The sequence below is a fragment of the Scylla paramamosain genome, chromosome 18, assembly GCF_035594125.1.
Source record: "Scylla paramamosain isolate STU-SP2022 chromosome 18, ASM3559412v1, whole genome shotgun sequence".
Lineage (NCBI taxonomy): Eukaryota > Metazoa > Arthropoda > Malacostraca > Decapoda > Portunidae > Scylla > Scylla paramamosain.
In genome coordinates, this window is record NC_087168.1 from 19,952,150 (window position 1) to 19,970,082 (window position 17,933).

General features: G+C 42.4%; 1 long non-coding RNA gene across 1 annotated transcript in view; it reads right to left on the bottom strand.

The window, feature by feature from the left end:
* Positions 1-13,025: 13,025 nt before the first annotated feature.
* Positions 13,026-17,933, bottom strand: part of LOC135109408 (uncharacterized) — a 45,528-nt gene continuing 40,620 nt past the window's right edge. The window contains exon 3 of the long non-coding RNA XR_010272695.1: positions 13,026-14,664. This is a non-coding gene — a long non-coding RNA (uncharacterized LOC135109408). The remainder of the gene's footprint in view (positions 14,665-17,933) is intronic.

A 17,933-nucleotide genomic window follows, 5' to 3' on the forward strand; every position in this document is an offset into this window, starting at 1 on the left:
AAGGTGAGTAATGACGATAATGACAAAAATTACAAAAATGGGGTTACGTATGTGATGTGAAGTAGGAAAAAAAAAACACAGGAGGGAGAGACACGAGGGAGAAGTGGATCGATGCTAAGGAGAAGGAACACTGTGATGAAAAGAAGGAAGTGGAAACAATCAAGGGAAATTATCGTAAATGAAAAAAAAAAGAATTATAATAAAGAAAATGTGATGAATAGTAAAAAAAAAAATGAAAAAAACACTGAATTTCCTTCCCAAATATGAAAATGACTAATACTGAATTTCCACCACAAGTAAATAAACAATGAAAAAAAAGCAAAATCAAGCATAAATAACAATATAAAAATAGAATCAGTGGTGAATACTTAAAAAATAAATAAAAGGAGCCTAATTTCCTTCTTAAATACGGAAGTTTCTCAAGTAAAATTCCCAACCAACAAACTGAAAAATTAAGGATGAATCACACAAAAGATACATAAACTATATAAAAAAAAGCTAATTTCAGTCCAAAAACACCTACGCTACATCAGCTACACTCCAGCTACACTGCCATTCCAAACAGCTAACTTACTGGAAAAAACAAGTACAAGTCATTACTCGGTTCCCTTAGTAGTTATGAACAGTTTCCGCTTCTTGGAGGGAAAAACGATGATCTGAGGGAATACAAGATGCACGAGAAACAGCCAAAGGAAAACCTGGAGGCCATCAAGAGCCTAAGAGTGCTGGAAACCTTGCATATTTCCCCTTCCTGCAAAATATACCGTTTTTTTTTTTTATACCATACCCTAAGCTTTGTGGACTTTACCTATTGGATGGAGGAGGAAACGAGGAAACGAGACACCTCCAGTCCTCCTTCTGATGCAATACGAGTGATAAAAGGGCCGAAAAAAAGCAAAGTCACCCTTACCACATTTAGACCAGACGGGGGTGTGAAAATGTGGATTAATAAGAGCAAATACTCGGTCCTTTGAACGTTCCAAGAAATTAAAATGGGTGCAGCTCCAGACCCTGAGACCCAGAGAGGCTGGATGCACCACACGGCACGGGGAAGAGGGAAGAAGATGAGGGGAAAACATGCTTCAGGAACCTTGGAAAAAATAGCGATGCGTGACCGACACAGGACCACAACCACCACCACCACCACCACCAGGACCCTAAAACAGGACGTCAAGACCACGCAAAGAGAGAGCGAGCCAGGAAAAAAGACGAAGAAAATCCTAAACCCTAAAAAAGCGCCAGCGAGAAAACCTTGAACAATCGGGAAGGGCGAGGTAGCGAAAGAAGCGGCTGAGCAATCTCATTTCCCAGGAGGACGAGGAGGAGGAGGGAGGCCGTCGCCCCTTTATAACCGGCCACTTAGAGGAGCTGCGGCGGGCAAGATATTAATTCCAGGGCAGTAAAAGCGGCGAGTGGGAATCAGGAAGAGCAAGGCAACGAGGCACGCCGCCGCTGAGGTAGGGAGGAGAAAAAGAAAAAAAGAAAAAAAAGGAAAAATATATCCCTGATGAGGAAATGCAAATGACTTAAGCATCCGCCCGGCACAACCTTGATTAAATGTTGCGTGTAAAAACCTTGTAAAACACCGAGCAAGTGTAGATTAGGCTGCCTCCAGACGGCTGCCTCAGGAGGAGGAGGAGGAGGAGGAGGAGGAGGACGAGGAGGAGGAGGAAGAGGAGGGAGTGTGTGTGTGTGTGTGTGTGTGTGTGTGTGTGTGTGTGTGTGTGTGTGTGTGTGTGTGTGTGTGTGTGTGTGTGTGTGTGTGTGTGTGTGTGTGTGTGTGTGTGTGTGTGTGTGTGTGTGTGTGTGTGTTTTGAGGGGAGCGGGAAGATCTAGGGAGCGAAAGGAGAAAAGAATAGTGCCGAGAGAGAGAGAGAGAGAGAGAGAGAGAGAGAGAGAGAGAGAGAGAGAGAGAGAGAGAGAGAGAGAGAGAGAGAGAGAGAGAGAGAGAGAGAGAGAGAGAGAGAGAGAGAGAGAGAGATTTAAATCCACACTGAAAGAAGCTACCCAACAATCACACAATACTAAACTTAACGTACCATCAAGAAACCACTCTGTTGTAACTCATCACTCAGAATCCAATCGCAACCCCCAGACTCTTGTGTACCTCCCTAACATTCCCTTCCTCTGTATCACCCCTCTCTTCCTTCCCCCAGACACCGACAGGCACGGAAAAGCAGAGAAGCAAACCAAATAGATGAAATGAAATGAACGGAAACTTTATCTCTTCTTCCACTTTCCTATACCCATCTACTTCATTTCTATACCCCCTCTCTCTCTCTCTCTCTCTCTCTCTCTCTCTCTCTTTTTCCTCCAAGCAGCAGCAGGCGTGGAAAGCAAAGGAGAAGCAGCCAAGATGGATCGAATGAGCGGTAGGGGAACTTTATCTCTACTTCACCGACCCATTTTCATCACCGTAAACCATAAGGGCACACCATAACACTTTCCATAAATTAGGTGAATGGCATCGTTGGTCGCAGCAAGGAATTACGGACTGCCGCTGGCTCTGTTATGCGCTTACGGCGACGGCGGCAGTGGCGGGTGACGGTGGCAGTGGCGAGCGACGTGTCCCCAAGATTGACAGCTGCGGGTGATATTAGCAAACGATGTGCTTGGCGAGGCGAGGTCACTGGTATCTAGGCTTCTATCTCTAGTATTTTCTTACCTTATCGTTGCCTAGGTACCAGTGGAATGGAGCGCTAATCTGTATATATTCCTAAGCTTGGGGTGAACAATCAGAGATCATTCAAATCTTCTACCTCTGCTAATCTTTCACTTATCGTTGTCTAAGTATTGATGGGATGGTCCGCTAACTATGCAGTACACATTCCTCACCTAAGACGGGTGTATTTGGCAAGAGAGGTCAGTGGTTTCATTCTAAGCTTCTACTTCTACTGATCTGACCTTCCCGCTGTTTAATTACTGTACTGGTGGGGTGAAGCGCTAACCATTACTTGTTCCTAAGCCGAGACAGACAAGCATTCGGGAGGCGAGGTCACTGGTATCATTCTAGTCTCCTGTCTCTTATACCCCTTCACCTTACTGTCGCTTAAATATCTGTGTGGCAGAGCGCTAACCTTTACATGATCCTGACAAAAGACACACTGGACCTCTACGTAAGGGACGGGATAAAGAGGCTGTGAAATCATGAGGTGCTTCCTGCAGTCCAAATGGAATTGTAAAACATGAGTGACGAACAGCACAGGTGGCACAGCTATACTTTAGTTTACAAGTTAGTTCTTAGTTTCGGTTTATTTGGGAACTTAAGTGTTGTTTTTAACGAGTTTGCTGTATTTTTGGAGTCTGGGTTATATTCCCCATTTAATACAATAGATCTTAAGTATACACCACGTTAACTTATAAATACATAGTTTGGCAGGTAATGATGACTAGAACATGAGAACAAATACATACACAGATCATGAATATTACAGAAAAAAAAAAAAAAAACTCCAGTGATGCACAATCCTGTCTTTTTATCACCAACAAATCCCTGTCATCCTCACTACCACAGCCGTCACTACTAATATAACCTCATCACTTTACTTCTTTTACTCCTCATGACTAATAATAACTTCATAACCACCATTACCACATTTCCTTCACCTCCCTGAGTAGCTAAAGAAGAATGTACCGAACGAATGAAGGGGAAGAAAATGAAATAGATAGAGGAAAGTACAAGAAAAAGCGTAAATGACATAACAGGTAGATTGAAACCATAAAATCAGCAAGCAAGAACAAGCCACATCACACACACACACACACACACAAGCCTTGGCCACAACCTGCAATGCATAATGGTTCCTTTTTATTGAAGCTGTAACTCTCGCTTACAGCCATTACTGCTGCCCTGGAAAGAGAGAGAGAGAGGGAGAGAGAGAGAGAGAGCAGTGCGGCGGTAAATGTTAAGCGCGTCTCGGAAGTGATACTCTGATCGTGCCCCTCGATTACTCCAGTACCTTCCTGACGAGTCTCGCTTTATTGAGTCATGTGAGGCAAGTGGCAGTCCTCTTTACTATCCCTGAGATCCTCCCTTCATCACATATCATCTCCACTCCCTCCTCCTCACCATATCATCTCTCCTCCCTCCCCTCCCTCTCTTCCTCCCTGTCCTTCTCGCCACATATCATCTCTCCTCCCCATCCTTCCCTCTATTTCAAGGCTGCGATGGCCCGTCAACGTATTTTTCAGTCTAAGTGATGCTTCGCTTTACGACGCACGAGGGAGTGAGGAAGGAGAGCGAGGTGGCGGTTAGATTAGCACACACACACACACACACACACACACACACACACACACACACACACACACACACACACACACACACACAGCAGGTCACTCCGTCAGAATGAGATAATGAAGAGTAGAATAACACAACGGAGGAACAAACATCAGCAGACCTTTTGACCCATACGAGGCTAAGATAAGATGCACTATAGAACGTACAGTGAAGGATGTACGAAAGTGAAGGCGAAGGAAGAGGAAGAGGAATGTGAAGGAGAAATAAAAAGCAGCAGATTTGTTGGCCCTTGTGAGGTTATTTGGGATAAACTAAAGAGGAAGACCAGGAGGAGGAGGAGGAAGAGGAGGAGGAGGAGGCGCATAAAGTGGGACAGTAGGCAAAAGGGGGATGGTAAAATAAAAAAGAAATATAAAAAAAGGGAAAAAGTCATGGATGGCGTAACAAATTTTAAATCCAGAGAGAGAGAGAGAGAGAGAGAGAGAGAGAGAGAGAGAGAGAGAGAGAGAGAGAGAGAGAGAGTCAAGGGGGAGTTGATGGAGAGGTTGAGGTAATTGAAAGGGGAGAAGGAGGGGAAACAGCGATGAACGTAGGGAGGAGAAAATAAACAAGAGTTACAAGACAAGAGGAGAAACAGCGGAGGAGGAAACTCTTGGGAAAAAGGGGAAAAAATAATCAAGTAAACAAATATATATATAAAAAAAAGAAAAAAAACGTACCACGCAAAACAAAAATAAACAAAAAAACAAAAATAGAAAATAAAAAATCTAAAAAAAAAGTAAAAGGAAGTTTTGCATCAAACATCAAACAGAGAAGAAAAAATCAATAAAACACAGAAAAACAGATAAAATAAACTAAGTGATAGCACCAGAGAGAGAGAGAGAGAGAGAGAGAGAGAGAGAGAGAGAGAGAGAGAGAGAGAGAGAGAGAGAGAGAGAGAGAGAGTCACAAATCCACAGCTTCAATACTAACAATATTAAACCTTCTTGCAACTTAACACTGTCTAACCCCTAAGGAAAGAGGGAGAGAAAGGAGAGAAGGGAGGGAAGGAAGGAGAGAAGCTGGAGAGAAAAGGAGACGAGGATACTAGAGAGATGAGAGTGAGGGGGAAACAGAGGGGAAGCGGAAAGACAGAGAGAGAGAGAGAGAAAGAGACAGTCGTATATTAAACAACCCAAGCACCGTGTCCTCCCCGTCTTTAAGGACACGCCCCGCACCCATAGGCTCTTCCCGTGATCCAATATACATGTCAAACTTCCCTTCTTATTAATGTATCCCCTGCCTATTCCAGCATCTCAGTACATTGATAGAAGTAACCTAACCTAACCGGCCTATTCCCTGCTCATCCCAGCATTTCAATACATGGACCTAACCTAACTTAGCCTAAATGATCTATTCCCTACCTACTCCAGCATCTCAGTATATTGATAAAACTAACCTAATCTAACCGATCTGTCTTTCATGTAGATCCCAGCATCGTTATCCACTGACAGAATTGACCTCACCTCACCTGACCTTTAGAACATCAGAACCCAATGTTTATAATGATGTAGATCACAAAATTATAAACACTTTCATAGGATTGCTAAATATCGATAAGCAAGATGAATTAGCCTAAGAACCATTATTTTCTGATGCTTCTACACCTAAGAGAAAAAAAACTGAAAATCCAATTACAGTTTTCCTTGTTTTTCTTCTTCTCTTCCTCTCTCTCTCTCTCTCTCTCTCTCTCTCTCTCTCTCTCTCTCTCTCTCTCTCTCACATATTCTCCCTCACTTTCTCTTCCTTCTCTCATTCACAGATGCATTTCCAAAGATTACAAAGGATGGTCAAAGGAGGACGAGGAGGAGGAGGAGGAGGAGGAGGAGGAGGAGGAGGAGGAGGAGGAGGAGGAGGAGGAGGAGGAGGAGGAGGAGGAGGAGGAGGAAGCGGAGAAGAGAGAAGACGAGATAAAGGTCCAGAAATAAAAAGATCCTTGAAAATACCTACTTAAGAGAATAGCTTCATTGTGTGGGTTCTGATTCACTATTATAATATGCGTGAGGCCGCTGCTCCGTGCCGCCGCCGCTGCCGCCTACGTGAGCTGGCCGGCAGGTAAAGACAAAATACCTCATTGTTTTCCCCCCACCTGGAGACGAAACTTTTTCACGTCTGGACAGAGAAAGGAGCTCAGAAAAGTGTTGCAGTCTTGGTGCATTGAAGACCAAGGGAAAGGAAGGGTTCTGGAGGTAAAAATCGTGCCAGTCAATGGGGGAAGAATTTAAAAGAAAGGGAGGAAAAGGAGTGTGATTGAAAGGGAGATTTTAAGCAAGAAGGGAGAGTGGAGGAAATGGTGATTAAAGGGAACATGTAAAGAAGGAGGAAATAATGGATGAAAGGGAGGCAAAAATGTTGAGGCTTGTAAAAGAGGGGGAGGGACGAGGAAAGTGTGTGTAAAAGAGAGTAAGGAAGGGAAGGAGCAACGCAGGGCAAGGGTGTCTGTAGAAAAGGGGGAGAAAGAGTCGATCAAGACACAACGGAAGATAGATCCATTTCTGTTTCAAGTGCACGAAGGAAAATACGAGTACTAGTAAGGAAACTTAGTGTCTGTCAACCGTCGATGCCGAAATTAAACCAAACATTTAACAAACTCACACTTCGCTTGATGAGAACTACTAGATAAAATGAAAAATAATCAAAATAAAAAAAAAAAATGTGTTCTCTGATGAATTATATAAAAAAAACTTGTTATAGAATAAAAAAAATGAGTAAGTTCTGACGAGTTATAAAACAAAGAAAAGAACAGAAAACAGAACATGTTATATCGAGTTTTTATACAGAAAAAAACTGAAAAGGAGTACGTTTTGACGAGATAAAAAAAAAATTCTGGCGAGTTAAGAGAAAAAGAAAAAAAAACGAAAAAAGGGCGTTCTGACGAATTGCAAAGAATAAAAAAAAAGCCAGGAAGAGGAGTGTATTCTGGCAAGATACCTGTATAAAATGAAGACAATGACGATAGAAAATAGTGAGAAATCTGACGAATGAAAAATAAATGTGAAAGGAAAAGTAAAGTTCTGCCGAGTTATAAAATGAAAAGATGGCTTTAAATGTGAAATAAAAATATGGTAAACTAAATGAAAAGAAAAATAAAATAAGAAAGTGTGCTCTGACCAGCAACGAAACAACTGAAAGTGCGTTACGAGAAGTGTGCTTTGATGGGATATAGGAAGCAGGCAAGAAGGAAGGAAAACGAGTGCGTGCTATGATGAAATACAACAAAATATACGAAAACCTATTAGAAAATAAATAATACGAGAGAAAATACATGCGTTTTAACGAATTACGAAAACAATATTCCATCTACTTGACGTCATGAAGATACAAAAAAAAAAAAAAACTACTAAGATTAAGAAAATATTAAGACAAAAAAAAAAGAAAATAAAAGAAACCCAATGTCAGAAAAAAAAAAACACCACTAAAGAAACACACAATAGCAATCAGATAAAAAAAATAATAATAATTACCAGTTTCACAAAGACCAAGATACAAACAACTAAACACTAAACAATAACTACAAAACACATACACACACACACACACACACACACACACACAAACACACACAATCAGTAACCTTGAATTCACGAGTTCGATGCACAAACTAAACACAACAAAAAAAAAAAAGAACGCCAGACGCAACACTGACAAGACAACCACAACACAAACACACACAAACACACACACAAACCCTGTCAATAAAAATAAAAAAAAAACATCACACACCACCCTTAGGAACACAAGAGAAGATCAGAGACACAGACTTAAGCCAACAAATGTCCCTGATCAGCTTCCCACACGCTGAGCCCGGGGACAAGCGAGACACGGCCAGGAAAATGCTGAACCCCAGGAGATATTTGACGAAAAGAGACCTTCAGTGAGGCGCACACGAGCGGGGAAGGCTCTTTGACATGAACCTTCCCCAGAGGTCCTCATGGGGATACTGGGAGGTGGTACAGAAGGTGCAGGAAAGAAGGAATGGGGAAAATGGAAAGGCCTGGTGTGTATATGTTGAATAATAAGGTTAAAAAAGAAGGGGAAATAAGAATTTAAAAAATACATGGAAAAAAAAAAGGATAGGAGGTGGAAGAAAGGGATGGGGGACGGATGGAGATGGGGAAAAGATGGGGAATGGGATGGTGCTGCGGTGGTCTGATGTGTGTATATGTTGAGTGAGGAGGTTAAAGGAGGAAGGAAAAAGTGGGGAAAAATAAATGAAAAAGGGAACAGGAGGTGCAGGAAAGGAAAAAAAAAGGGACGGATGGGGAAAGATGGGGAGGGGATGGGGAGGCTTGGCGTGTGTATGTCGAGTGAAGTTAAAAAAGGAGATAAAAAAGGAAAAGAGATGAAAAAAAGGTACAATGATGGAAATAAGTAAAAGTTTTCATCTTTGTCTAGAGCTCTCTGTCTCTCTCTCTCTCTCTCTCTCTCTCTCTCTCTCTCTCTCTCTCTCTCTCTCTCTCTCTCTCTCTCTGCCAAACAGACCCTACATACCAAAAACTAAAAGTAAAATCATAAAATAGAAACACAAATACGCCAATAAATAAAGATAAAATTCTTCCCCATGTAGATACTCAGGTCCTGGTAAGACATTCAAAGAGATATTGTTTACTTGTGAGAGAGAGAGAGAGAGAGAGAGAGAGAGAGAGAGAGAGAGAGAGAGAGAGAGAGAGAGAGAGAGAGAGAGAGAGAGAGAGAGAGAGAGAGAGAGAGAGAGAGAGAGAGAGAGAGAGAGAGAGAGAGAGAGAGAGAGAGAGAGAGAGAGAGAAAAGAAGCTCAAGGAGAAGACTTGTGGCCAGGGAGGATGATACTAGCTGGAGAATATTTATGATATGCTGTGGAAAAGGGAATACGATGGTCAGCTGGAGTACATGGAATATAAAAGAGACCTCAAGGTAATAGGAGTGGTGGTGGTGGTGGTGGTGGTGGCAGTAGTAGTAGTAGTAGTAGTAGTAGTAGTAGTAGTAGTAGTAGTAGTAGTAGTAGTGGTGGTAGTAATGATGGTGGTTATAGTAGTAGTAGTAGTAGTAGTAGTAGTAACAGCAGTAATAGCATCAACAGCGGAGGCCGTGGCGCGCTGCTCATTTGTTGTCATATTTGCTGCTGCTGGGGTGGTGGTGGTGGTGGTGGTGGTGGTATTGATTGCGGTAACTGATGGTGTGCAGCGTTGGTGACTTTTCTGGTTGTTACTGTAGTAGTAGTAGTAGTAGTAGTAGTAGTAGTAGCAGTAGTAGTAGTAGTAGTAATAGTAGTAGTAATAGAAATAGTAGTAGCAATAGTAGTAGTAGCAGTAGTAGTAGTAGTAGTAGAAGCAGTACTAGTGGTGGTGGTGATAGTGCGGACAGGTGTGGGGAAGAAACAGAAGTAAGAACATGTGGAGTAAGAGAAGAAGAGCTATATGTGACACTGGAGTGGTTAGTATTTGCTATTTATAATATATATATGATCTTACAGCTTCAGGTAGAGTTCCGCTAGAAAGACTTAGCGAGGAAACACCCACGATAACACGAGGTAGTTGGGGGAGGAGGGTAGTCCTTATAGAAATAATAACAGCTTCAGGAGTTTACGAAGTGGCAGTGAGCGACAAGTTAAGAGAAAGGCTGTGAGGAGAATAGTGATGAGGTTGCAGTGGTGAGAATCAAGTTATGGTATTATTGAGTGGTAGTGAGTAGCAGTGGTGATGAAGACAGTGTGGTGATGGTGATGGAGATGGTATTGTGAGTAATGGAAGTAAGTGGAAATGGAAGCAAGTTGCACTGAAGAAGATAATGGCGAGGGAGTGAGTAGCAGTGGTGAAATTAGTAACAAGGAGGCAGAGTCATGGTGTCAGAAAGGATGGTGTTGTTTCCGATGGTGATGGTAGTGGTGAAAACATGCCAGTGGTAGTGATTGTTACGGTCAGAGCTGTCAATTATAATCACGCCATTTTTATATAATACATGAAAATATTTTATAACGCAATAACTGCTTTCCCCTATCAACTTAAACCAAGATTTTCTACGACGCCTTTCAAGCAGTTCATATTCTGATGATTTCCAGTCAGATAATGTCCTTTGTTACTCTAATACACGCCAACAAAAACTTTACCTCTTTTTTTTTCAATTATTTCAAATTGAAACACTTTTTAAATCAAAGAAATGCACAAGAATTCAAAATATTGATACACTCGACTCTATCAGACTGCATTAATATTGGTATCCAGTTAAATGATGTTCCTTTTTCCGTCTAGCACGCACCAAGTAACTTTTCACCTTTTGCTTTGTTAACTATTCCATGCGTAAGTATTTTGTAATGTAGCCTGTCATTTTAATTATCAAACAAGTGTAAAAACATTCCTCAGCATACACAAATATAAACTGGTAATACAGAAAAATGTTTTACTAAATTTTGCCGAAACGTCTAATAATTCCTAACTCATTTTAATCCACAGTACAAGCCTACAGTAGTTCTCTCCTAGTTACTGAATAATTCGAGTGCGTTACTAAAATCAGACATCCCCAGTATTAAGACTTCCCAGTATTAAGACTGTCTGTTATTTAAGGTGTCACGTTGGTAAATCTTTCTCTGGTTAAGCTGATGCTACAAATAGCTCTACCAGATTTGCGTTACGTATTATCAATATTTTTTTCTTATTATTGTTCTTCTGTGTTACTTATACTCTTTTAATGGACAGGTGGCTCTAACTAAGGAAAAAGAAAAAGGGGTGGCGGCGGGTGTGGGAAAAGAAAAAAGCCCCACTGAAAAACCGTTCTAAAAGAGAGCATTCCAAAAAAATATCCAAGCTTCACTCTGACTCTCCACTACGCTCAGTACCGTATGCCTCAGTACTTCTAAGCTAACGATGGAATGCTTCACTGTGACTTCCCTCTATCATCAGTACCTGTATATTTTAACGAGCCACGGAAGATGCAACAATTACGCACAATAAAATGCAGTGAAAAAATAAGCCAGCCGGTTCCACACACACTTGCACACACAATGTATTCGAATATTATTTTAGTTATACACTTTATATATGTTATGTATAGCATGACTATTTACTATTATTATATGTATTAAACACTGATACAGTAGTAATATCATTTGTATCAAACAGTAATATTCACTAGAAGAAAGACAAATCCATTAGCCAAGTGTGTGTGTGTGTGTGTGTGTGTGTGTGTGTGTGTGTGTGTGTGTGTGTGTGTGTGTGTGTGTGTGTGTGTGTGTGTGTGTGTGTGTGTGTGTGTGTGTGTGTGTGTGTGTGTGTGTGTGTGTGTGGTTAGAAACGGGATATACGAGTAGCAGAGTGGATGAGGTAATGGGCTATGGGTGGAGGTTGGGATAAGAGAGAAATTAATGAAGGTTGAGAGTAAGAGGAGGCAAGAAATGAGCGGTGGCGGAAGAAGAGATGCTCGTGGTGGTGGTGGTGGTGGTGGCAGCGGTGGAGGTGAAGGTGACTAAGGTGGGTGCAGATGGAGCAAGACCGCCAGGGGACGCCGCCCCCCCACCACCACGCAGGGGACCAAACAGGGACCATAAAGACCGTCTAAGCGGAGGGGATCACTTGCCTAATGCCATTCTTGCTGCCGGATCGTGGAAAACCGGCGCTCCTCAGAGAACACTTCAAAAGCAGAGGGCCTTCAAAGAGCCCTCGCCAGGCAGGACCCGCGCCGCCCTTCACAAAGAACCTGTCCTAGCCGTATGTGAGCTCGGGCCTCCCTGAACAATTGAATACGAGGCTATTTGTGAACTTCAAACTCTCGACTGAAATCTCCCCTATTTTCTCGAGTCGCATCGCATTGTGGTGGCGGCATTGTGTGTCAGGCGGAAGGAGAGCACTTGGCTGCCCAGACGTCGCCTCTACGAGCGTGTCTCTGCTTTGTGGAATATTGGTCAACTGCTGCAGGCCCGAGCGTAATGTGGGGCATCAAGGATCACAAGAAAATGTTCACTAATAGAGGAAAGACACGGTGGGGGAATAAAATGTACCGCGTCCCTCCAGACATAGCCTTGGTACGGACAGACTGTGAAAGAGCAAAGTTGTGAGGGATTGCAGATGATACGCAGGTCATAGTGAGATGGAGACGACGTGTAATAGTTCAGAAAAATATCTTAGTTATGTATTGTTTCCTTCATCGGTTTAAACTCCTACATCGCCATACACGAAATGAAATTAGGATACTACTTTTTACTTTTTTTTTTTTTTTTTCAGAATCTACAAAACTTGCACTCACGGAAACAAGGTCATGAAAGGCTAGTATGTTAGTCTCAGTAAATTTTATAAAACTTACCTTTTACTTTATCACTAGCTTTCCGATCAAGTAAATAAATAATTCCTACTCATCCATTACCAATGAACACAAACTTAACAAGAAATCATGACCTGAAACGTAAAAAAAAAGAACATCTGACAAAAAATGCACATCGAGAGAGAGAGAGAGAGAGAGAGAGAGAGAGAGAGAGAGAGAGAGAGAGAGAGAGAGAGAGAGAGAGAGAGAACGAGGTAACAAGCTAACTACCGCAGCCTCGTTAAGTCCTCACGGCCAAAGCCGGCACTCCGCTCTCTCGTCACTAAGAAGAGTTTCTGGTAAAAACAACAGCGAAACTTTACCGAAAGACACATTAGAACTTTACCTAACCCTTGGCCAACACAATAACGAGAAAACACCCTTGAAATAAGAAAAAAAAAAAAATGAATCTGGTAGCCTCAACCCATGGCGGCCCCTTCACCCTTCTCTCTCTCTCTCTCTCTCTAAAATAAACATTTCAGTACTTGACATACCTTACTTGAGACCCGAGGCAGGTGTAGCTCCGTCGTCGTAGTGAGGATGAAGCAGGTGCCGGGGTGGAGACGGCGGCCGGTCAGTCCCCAGCCGTCTCCTTCCCGCCACATGGAGCGCGGGCCACCCACACCAACAGAATGCACGCACATTTCTTCTTGTTTCAGAAGTCCTCACGGCTTGTACCGCGCACACTGACACTGATCAAGTTGGTCTAGCGTTCCTGCACAACTCACATATAGAAACAGGCTGAACGAGGCGCCTTTTAAGGGACAAAAATGTTCTTCCTGCCGTGTCTCCTAGGATTGTCCCCGCTTAGTGGCCAACCGCCCGCGCATAGGCTGTTTGTCCTCAGGCGCAGGAACCCTCCCTTTCTCCTCCCCTCCCTTTGTCCCTCTTTTTATCGTCACCAAGCTGTTCTTTCAAGATTACGGTGTTTATTAATTTACTTACTAATATTTTTCAAGTGGAGAATTCATATTTCCATTCGTATTAGTGAAGAAATCTTACAGAAATCTAATTACGTGAACTGAATATGCGTGATTACGTCATGTTTCACCCCCGCCTCCTACTCTGGCCCCCCCCACCTTCTCCATCTTCCACCATTCCACTTGGCTGAAGATGTCACGTAGGCCTTCTTATCACTCATTGTGCCGACAGGTGAATAATTAAAAGAGGAACTTCGTCTGGACATGTATAATTACGAAAGAATACAAATGGTACTATAAAGGCACGTACAGAGATATCATAAAACAATGTATGGAGTTATTGAATGCTAAAATAATGTCGAAATCCGTTGCTTAATATCATATAGCTGCCAATGAAAGCTTCCTGAGATGAACTATAGCTAAGAACAATGGGAGAGCTAAGTAACAAAGCGTATCACCTGCTGAGAAGATTAATAATGTAACAATATTACTATGAAAGAAAACTCGGCTGCTGTCTGCATTTCCCCCTCAAGCAGGAGAGAATTTATCTTAACATTACAACAGTGCTAGTGGCTCAAGTAAGACAATAGTTCTCATGACTGGAAATTGTAATGATACTGCTATTTATCGTGCGCATGGTTATATAGTATGGAGTGAGTTACACCTGCATTATCATCAGCTTTATAACCCATAGCAGGCTGTGTAAGGGTAAAACATTCGTCCAGCCAACTTCAACCTTCACATCACCAGATACTGAACGGACACAAACTTATCGAGTCTAACAATTTTACTCTAACACAACCTACTGAGTTATTACGAGGATACCAATACATTTCTAACCAATTCTCTACCCTAAGTCAATTGAAAAAGACATGATTACTTATTAAATCTACTTCACAGCCTCACGCAAGCTGATACAAGTCACTGAGATGACACCACCTACTTTCTGCTGTTACACGACCTGTTGTTACTCACTCAAAGAACATCAGTACTTATCTAGTTTACTCCAACCCTCTTATTACTAGTTACTGAGAGCACACCAGAGCTTGTCTAGCCCCGTATCTGTTTTTATGTGATTTCTCCGACTCACACCTTTATGTTCAGCAGTTCATAGCGAGTTTATATGCGGTATAGTTGGTGTTCTGTCACTCCTTCAGTCAGCTTTCTGTAGAACATCGCGGCATCTTCTTCCGTGACCCTGAAATAATGGAAGGGAGAAAAATGAGTATGTGTTTTTATGATATTAGTTAAACACACATACACACACACACACACACACGCAGAAACTACTGAAAAAAATACACGGGGTGGCCTGATCATCCGGGGCCTGGTCTTCCCGTTGTCGCAGCTTAAGTATCTCACTGTAGCTACTGACTTAGGGTTGATATGTAGTGTGCAGTAAGTAGATCTTCAGCAGGTAAGGTTGCTAAATAAAAATGCCTTATTACTAAATCATTACACACACTTCAAAACACAATCCTGAGAGTTACATCCGTTCATGAGCAAAAATTCATGCATATAAATCTTCAGAACTTCACAAAAAAATGTATATAAACTTCAGATACTTCAGTGCCCTTCACAACCAATACATCCTCCATTTTCGTCTTAAATCCTCAAAAAAAAAAAAAAAAAAAAGCTTCTCACGCGTCTAATATCAGAAACCACCCTTCCATATTCACATCTTTACTAGGTCCACAATTCACTCGAAGGTCTCAGGGTGCTTTACCATCGTGGGAAAGGCAGCCAGGCTAAATATAAGGTCTTTCTCACAACAGTTGACATTCTGAGGCTCCCGGGCCAGTCCAGCATTGCATCAGTCATGAGAGGTGATCCAACACTCCATTAATTTTTCACATCCTACTTAGACTACTACGCTGGCCTGAGAATGTGATGGTACGGTAATTTTTTTTTTTTTCTTCGTCTCTCTCTCTCTCTCTCTCTCTCTCTCTCTCTCTCTCTCTCTCTCTCTCTCTCTCTCTCTCTCTCTCTCTCTCGCTTTTCTTTATTTCTTTCGCCAGTCACCATTTTGGGAAAGCGATTAACTTTTTTTTTGGATGTGTTTTTTTTCTTTTTTTTTTGTTTGTGTGTGTGCGTGTGTGTGTATCATCCTCTCTTCCTTTGTCTTTCTCTCCCACAGAAGTTCTTTGTTGTGTGGTGTCACGTGGCATCAAGTAATCTTTGGGGTTTTACAATGCGCTGTCTATGGTGTTATTAATCATGTTCAGGACTTATTTAAGAAGTTAAGTCTCTTCTTTTCTCCGTCCTTTTTTTTTTTCTTTTTTTCACATCTTGACTCTTACACATTTCATCTAAGGTGGATTGGCGCCGTGTTGTTGCGATGTATCAAGTCAGTTCATCATTGTATCTATCTATCTATCTATCTATCTATCTATCTATCTATCTATCTGTCTATTTATCTAAGACAAGTACAATTAAATTAAGAAAAAAGTCCAGTTTTTGGGTCACTTCTTCGGACTATTTTAAGAAATTTCAAGTCATTTACCATCAGAAAACATATTTTATTCACATTTCACAGTGTATAGAGAGAGAGAGAGAGAGAGAGAGAGAGAGAGAGAGAGAGAGAGAGAGAGAGAGAGATTAGTACCATGTCCATTACTTCACCCCATACAACAGGAACAGTGGCTCAGTGCCCCCACAAGATAACAGCACCAAGCTCTGGATAGGGTGTACTGCAGTGCCAAGCTGTTATGCCCCATTAGCCTTTTAACCATAGCAGTGAGAAGGGCATTATACCATACCCCGGCCACCCCCACTAATTCCTGCACCATATGTCAAGAGGCAGACAAAGATAATCCATAGTTTCATTAAATCATCGCGCATCGGTCTCGGTAACAGGCGCTAGCTGGGTACTTTTCACCACGAAATGCAAGATTCACGCGCCAATCAATACCATTCCGTAGACCCGAGCAGCATCCTCTTACACCCAGCCAGCGGTGATGAAGGACAAAGACCCAATACGTGGACAGTAAACAGGGAACGATAAGCCTCCAGCGCGGCCATCATTGTATTGCCGACACCCCGACGCCACACAAGCCTCCACGTTTTCCTTCACGGGCCGCTCGCGGGTCCGTTTGAATGATGGATATTTTACCGGCCGCTCTTTACCTCTCCTCTGACCCGCTCGTCTTTCTCGCGTCCCTGATCACGTCATTTCGGTTAATGAGCCAAGGATCCTGTGAGAAGAGAGGTTACGAGGCGATTATTCCCTTAGTAACGAAGCTGGGGATTGACTAGAGAGAGGGGTGTCGCTAGGGGGGTAGTTGGGTGGGGCCGCGCGGCGTCCACCACCACCACCACCGCCACCCGAGCGACAGCCTGACTAATGGCTGTGAGGAGGCTGGTAAACACGACATATTTCTCACCGCAAACTCAGATGTATCAGAACACTTTTTTACCGTCAGAATGGAAACATATGCCTACATATTTGGCCATCGTGCGAGGGTATACGCCTACTAGTCTCTGTCGGCCAGGTACACATGTTTTTATTAGTCTTTTACCAGGTAGTTGTAGCGCCGTCACTGCCGCCCACCTGTCCAATGGTCGGAAAAGACAAAAAAAAAAAAAAAAAAAAGAGAGAAAAAAAAAGGAATCAGTTTTCAAAGCACGATTTGTGGGTTTTGGCTTTCTTCCCCGTGGATGTGTGTGTGTGTGTGTGTGTGTGTGTGTGTGTGTGTGTGTGTTTGTGTGAGCCTAGGTGCCTGCGTTTCTGCGAGCCGCACGTGATATAAACAGATATGGTATGCGGGCCGGCTATGAATATATATTTAGTTTACGTTAATATATTGCATTACGGTGAACATTAGTGCAAACACGGGTTGGGCTTCGGGCTGCTCCTCCGCCACCACAGCGCTACATGACGGCACGGAGGACAGGACGCCGCAGACAACAAACTCTCAAGCCATAATAGCCTTTTGTTGAACGTGATGAGGCGATATTGGAGGGTCCTCACTCTGCATTATGTGTTCCGGAGTGAATAACAATATTTGGACATATTCTGAAGGTAAACAAGTGTCGTGGGGGAGCACAGCCTGCCTCCACCAAAGAGATTCGCCTGAAATTACATAAAAAAAAATGATAAATGATAATAAAAAAGCTGTATTTCTGTGGTTTTGTTTTGTGGTTTGTGTGATGCGCGTGTCTTGGAGGTTACTGATTATCGCTAAATTAGATATATGGTATACTGATCGAAAGAAATGGATTGAGACTACTACAACAACAACAACAACAACAACAACAACAACAACAACAACAACTACTACTACTACTACTACTACCACTACTACTTCTTTTCTTCTAGAGCATTAAAGAAAATACAACATGTTTCTACCAATGTTATTTTCACACTCACTCTACATTCTTTATATCACAGAATAAATTTCACTGACACACCAAAACACACACACACACACACACACACACACACACACAATGTACAGTCCACTACCA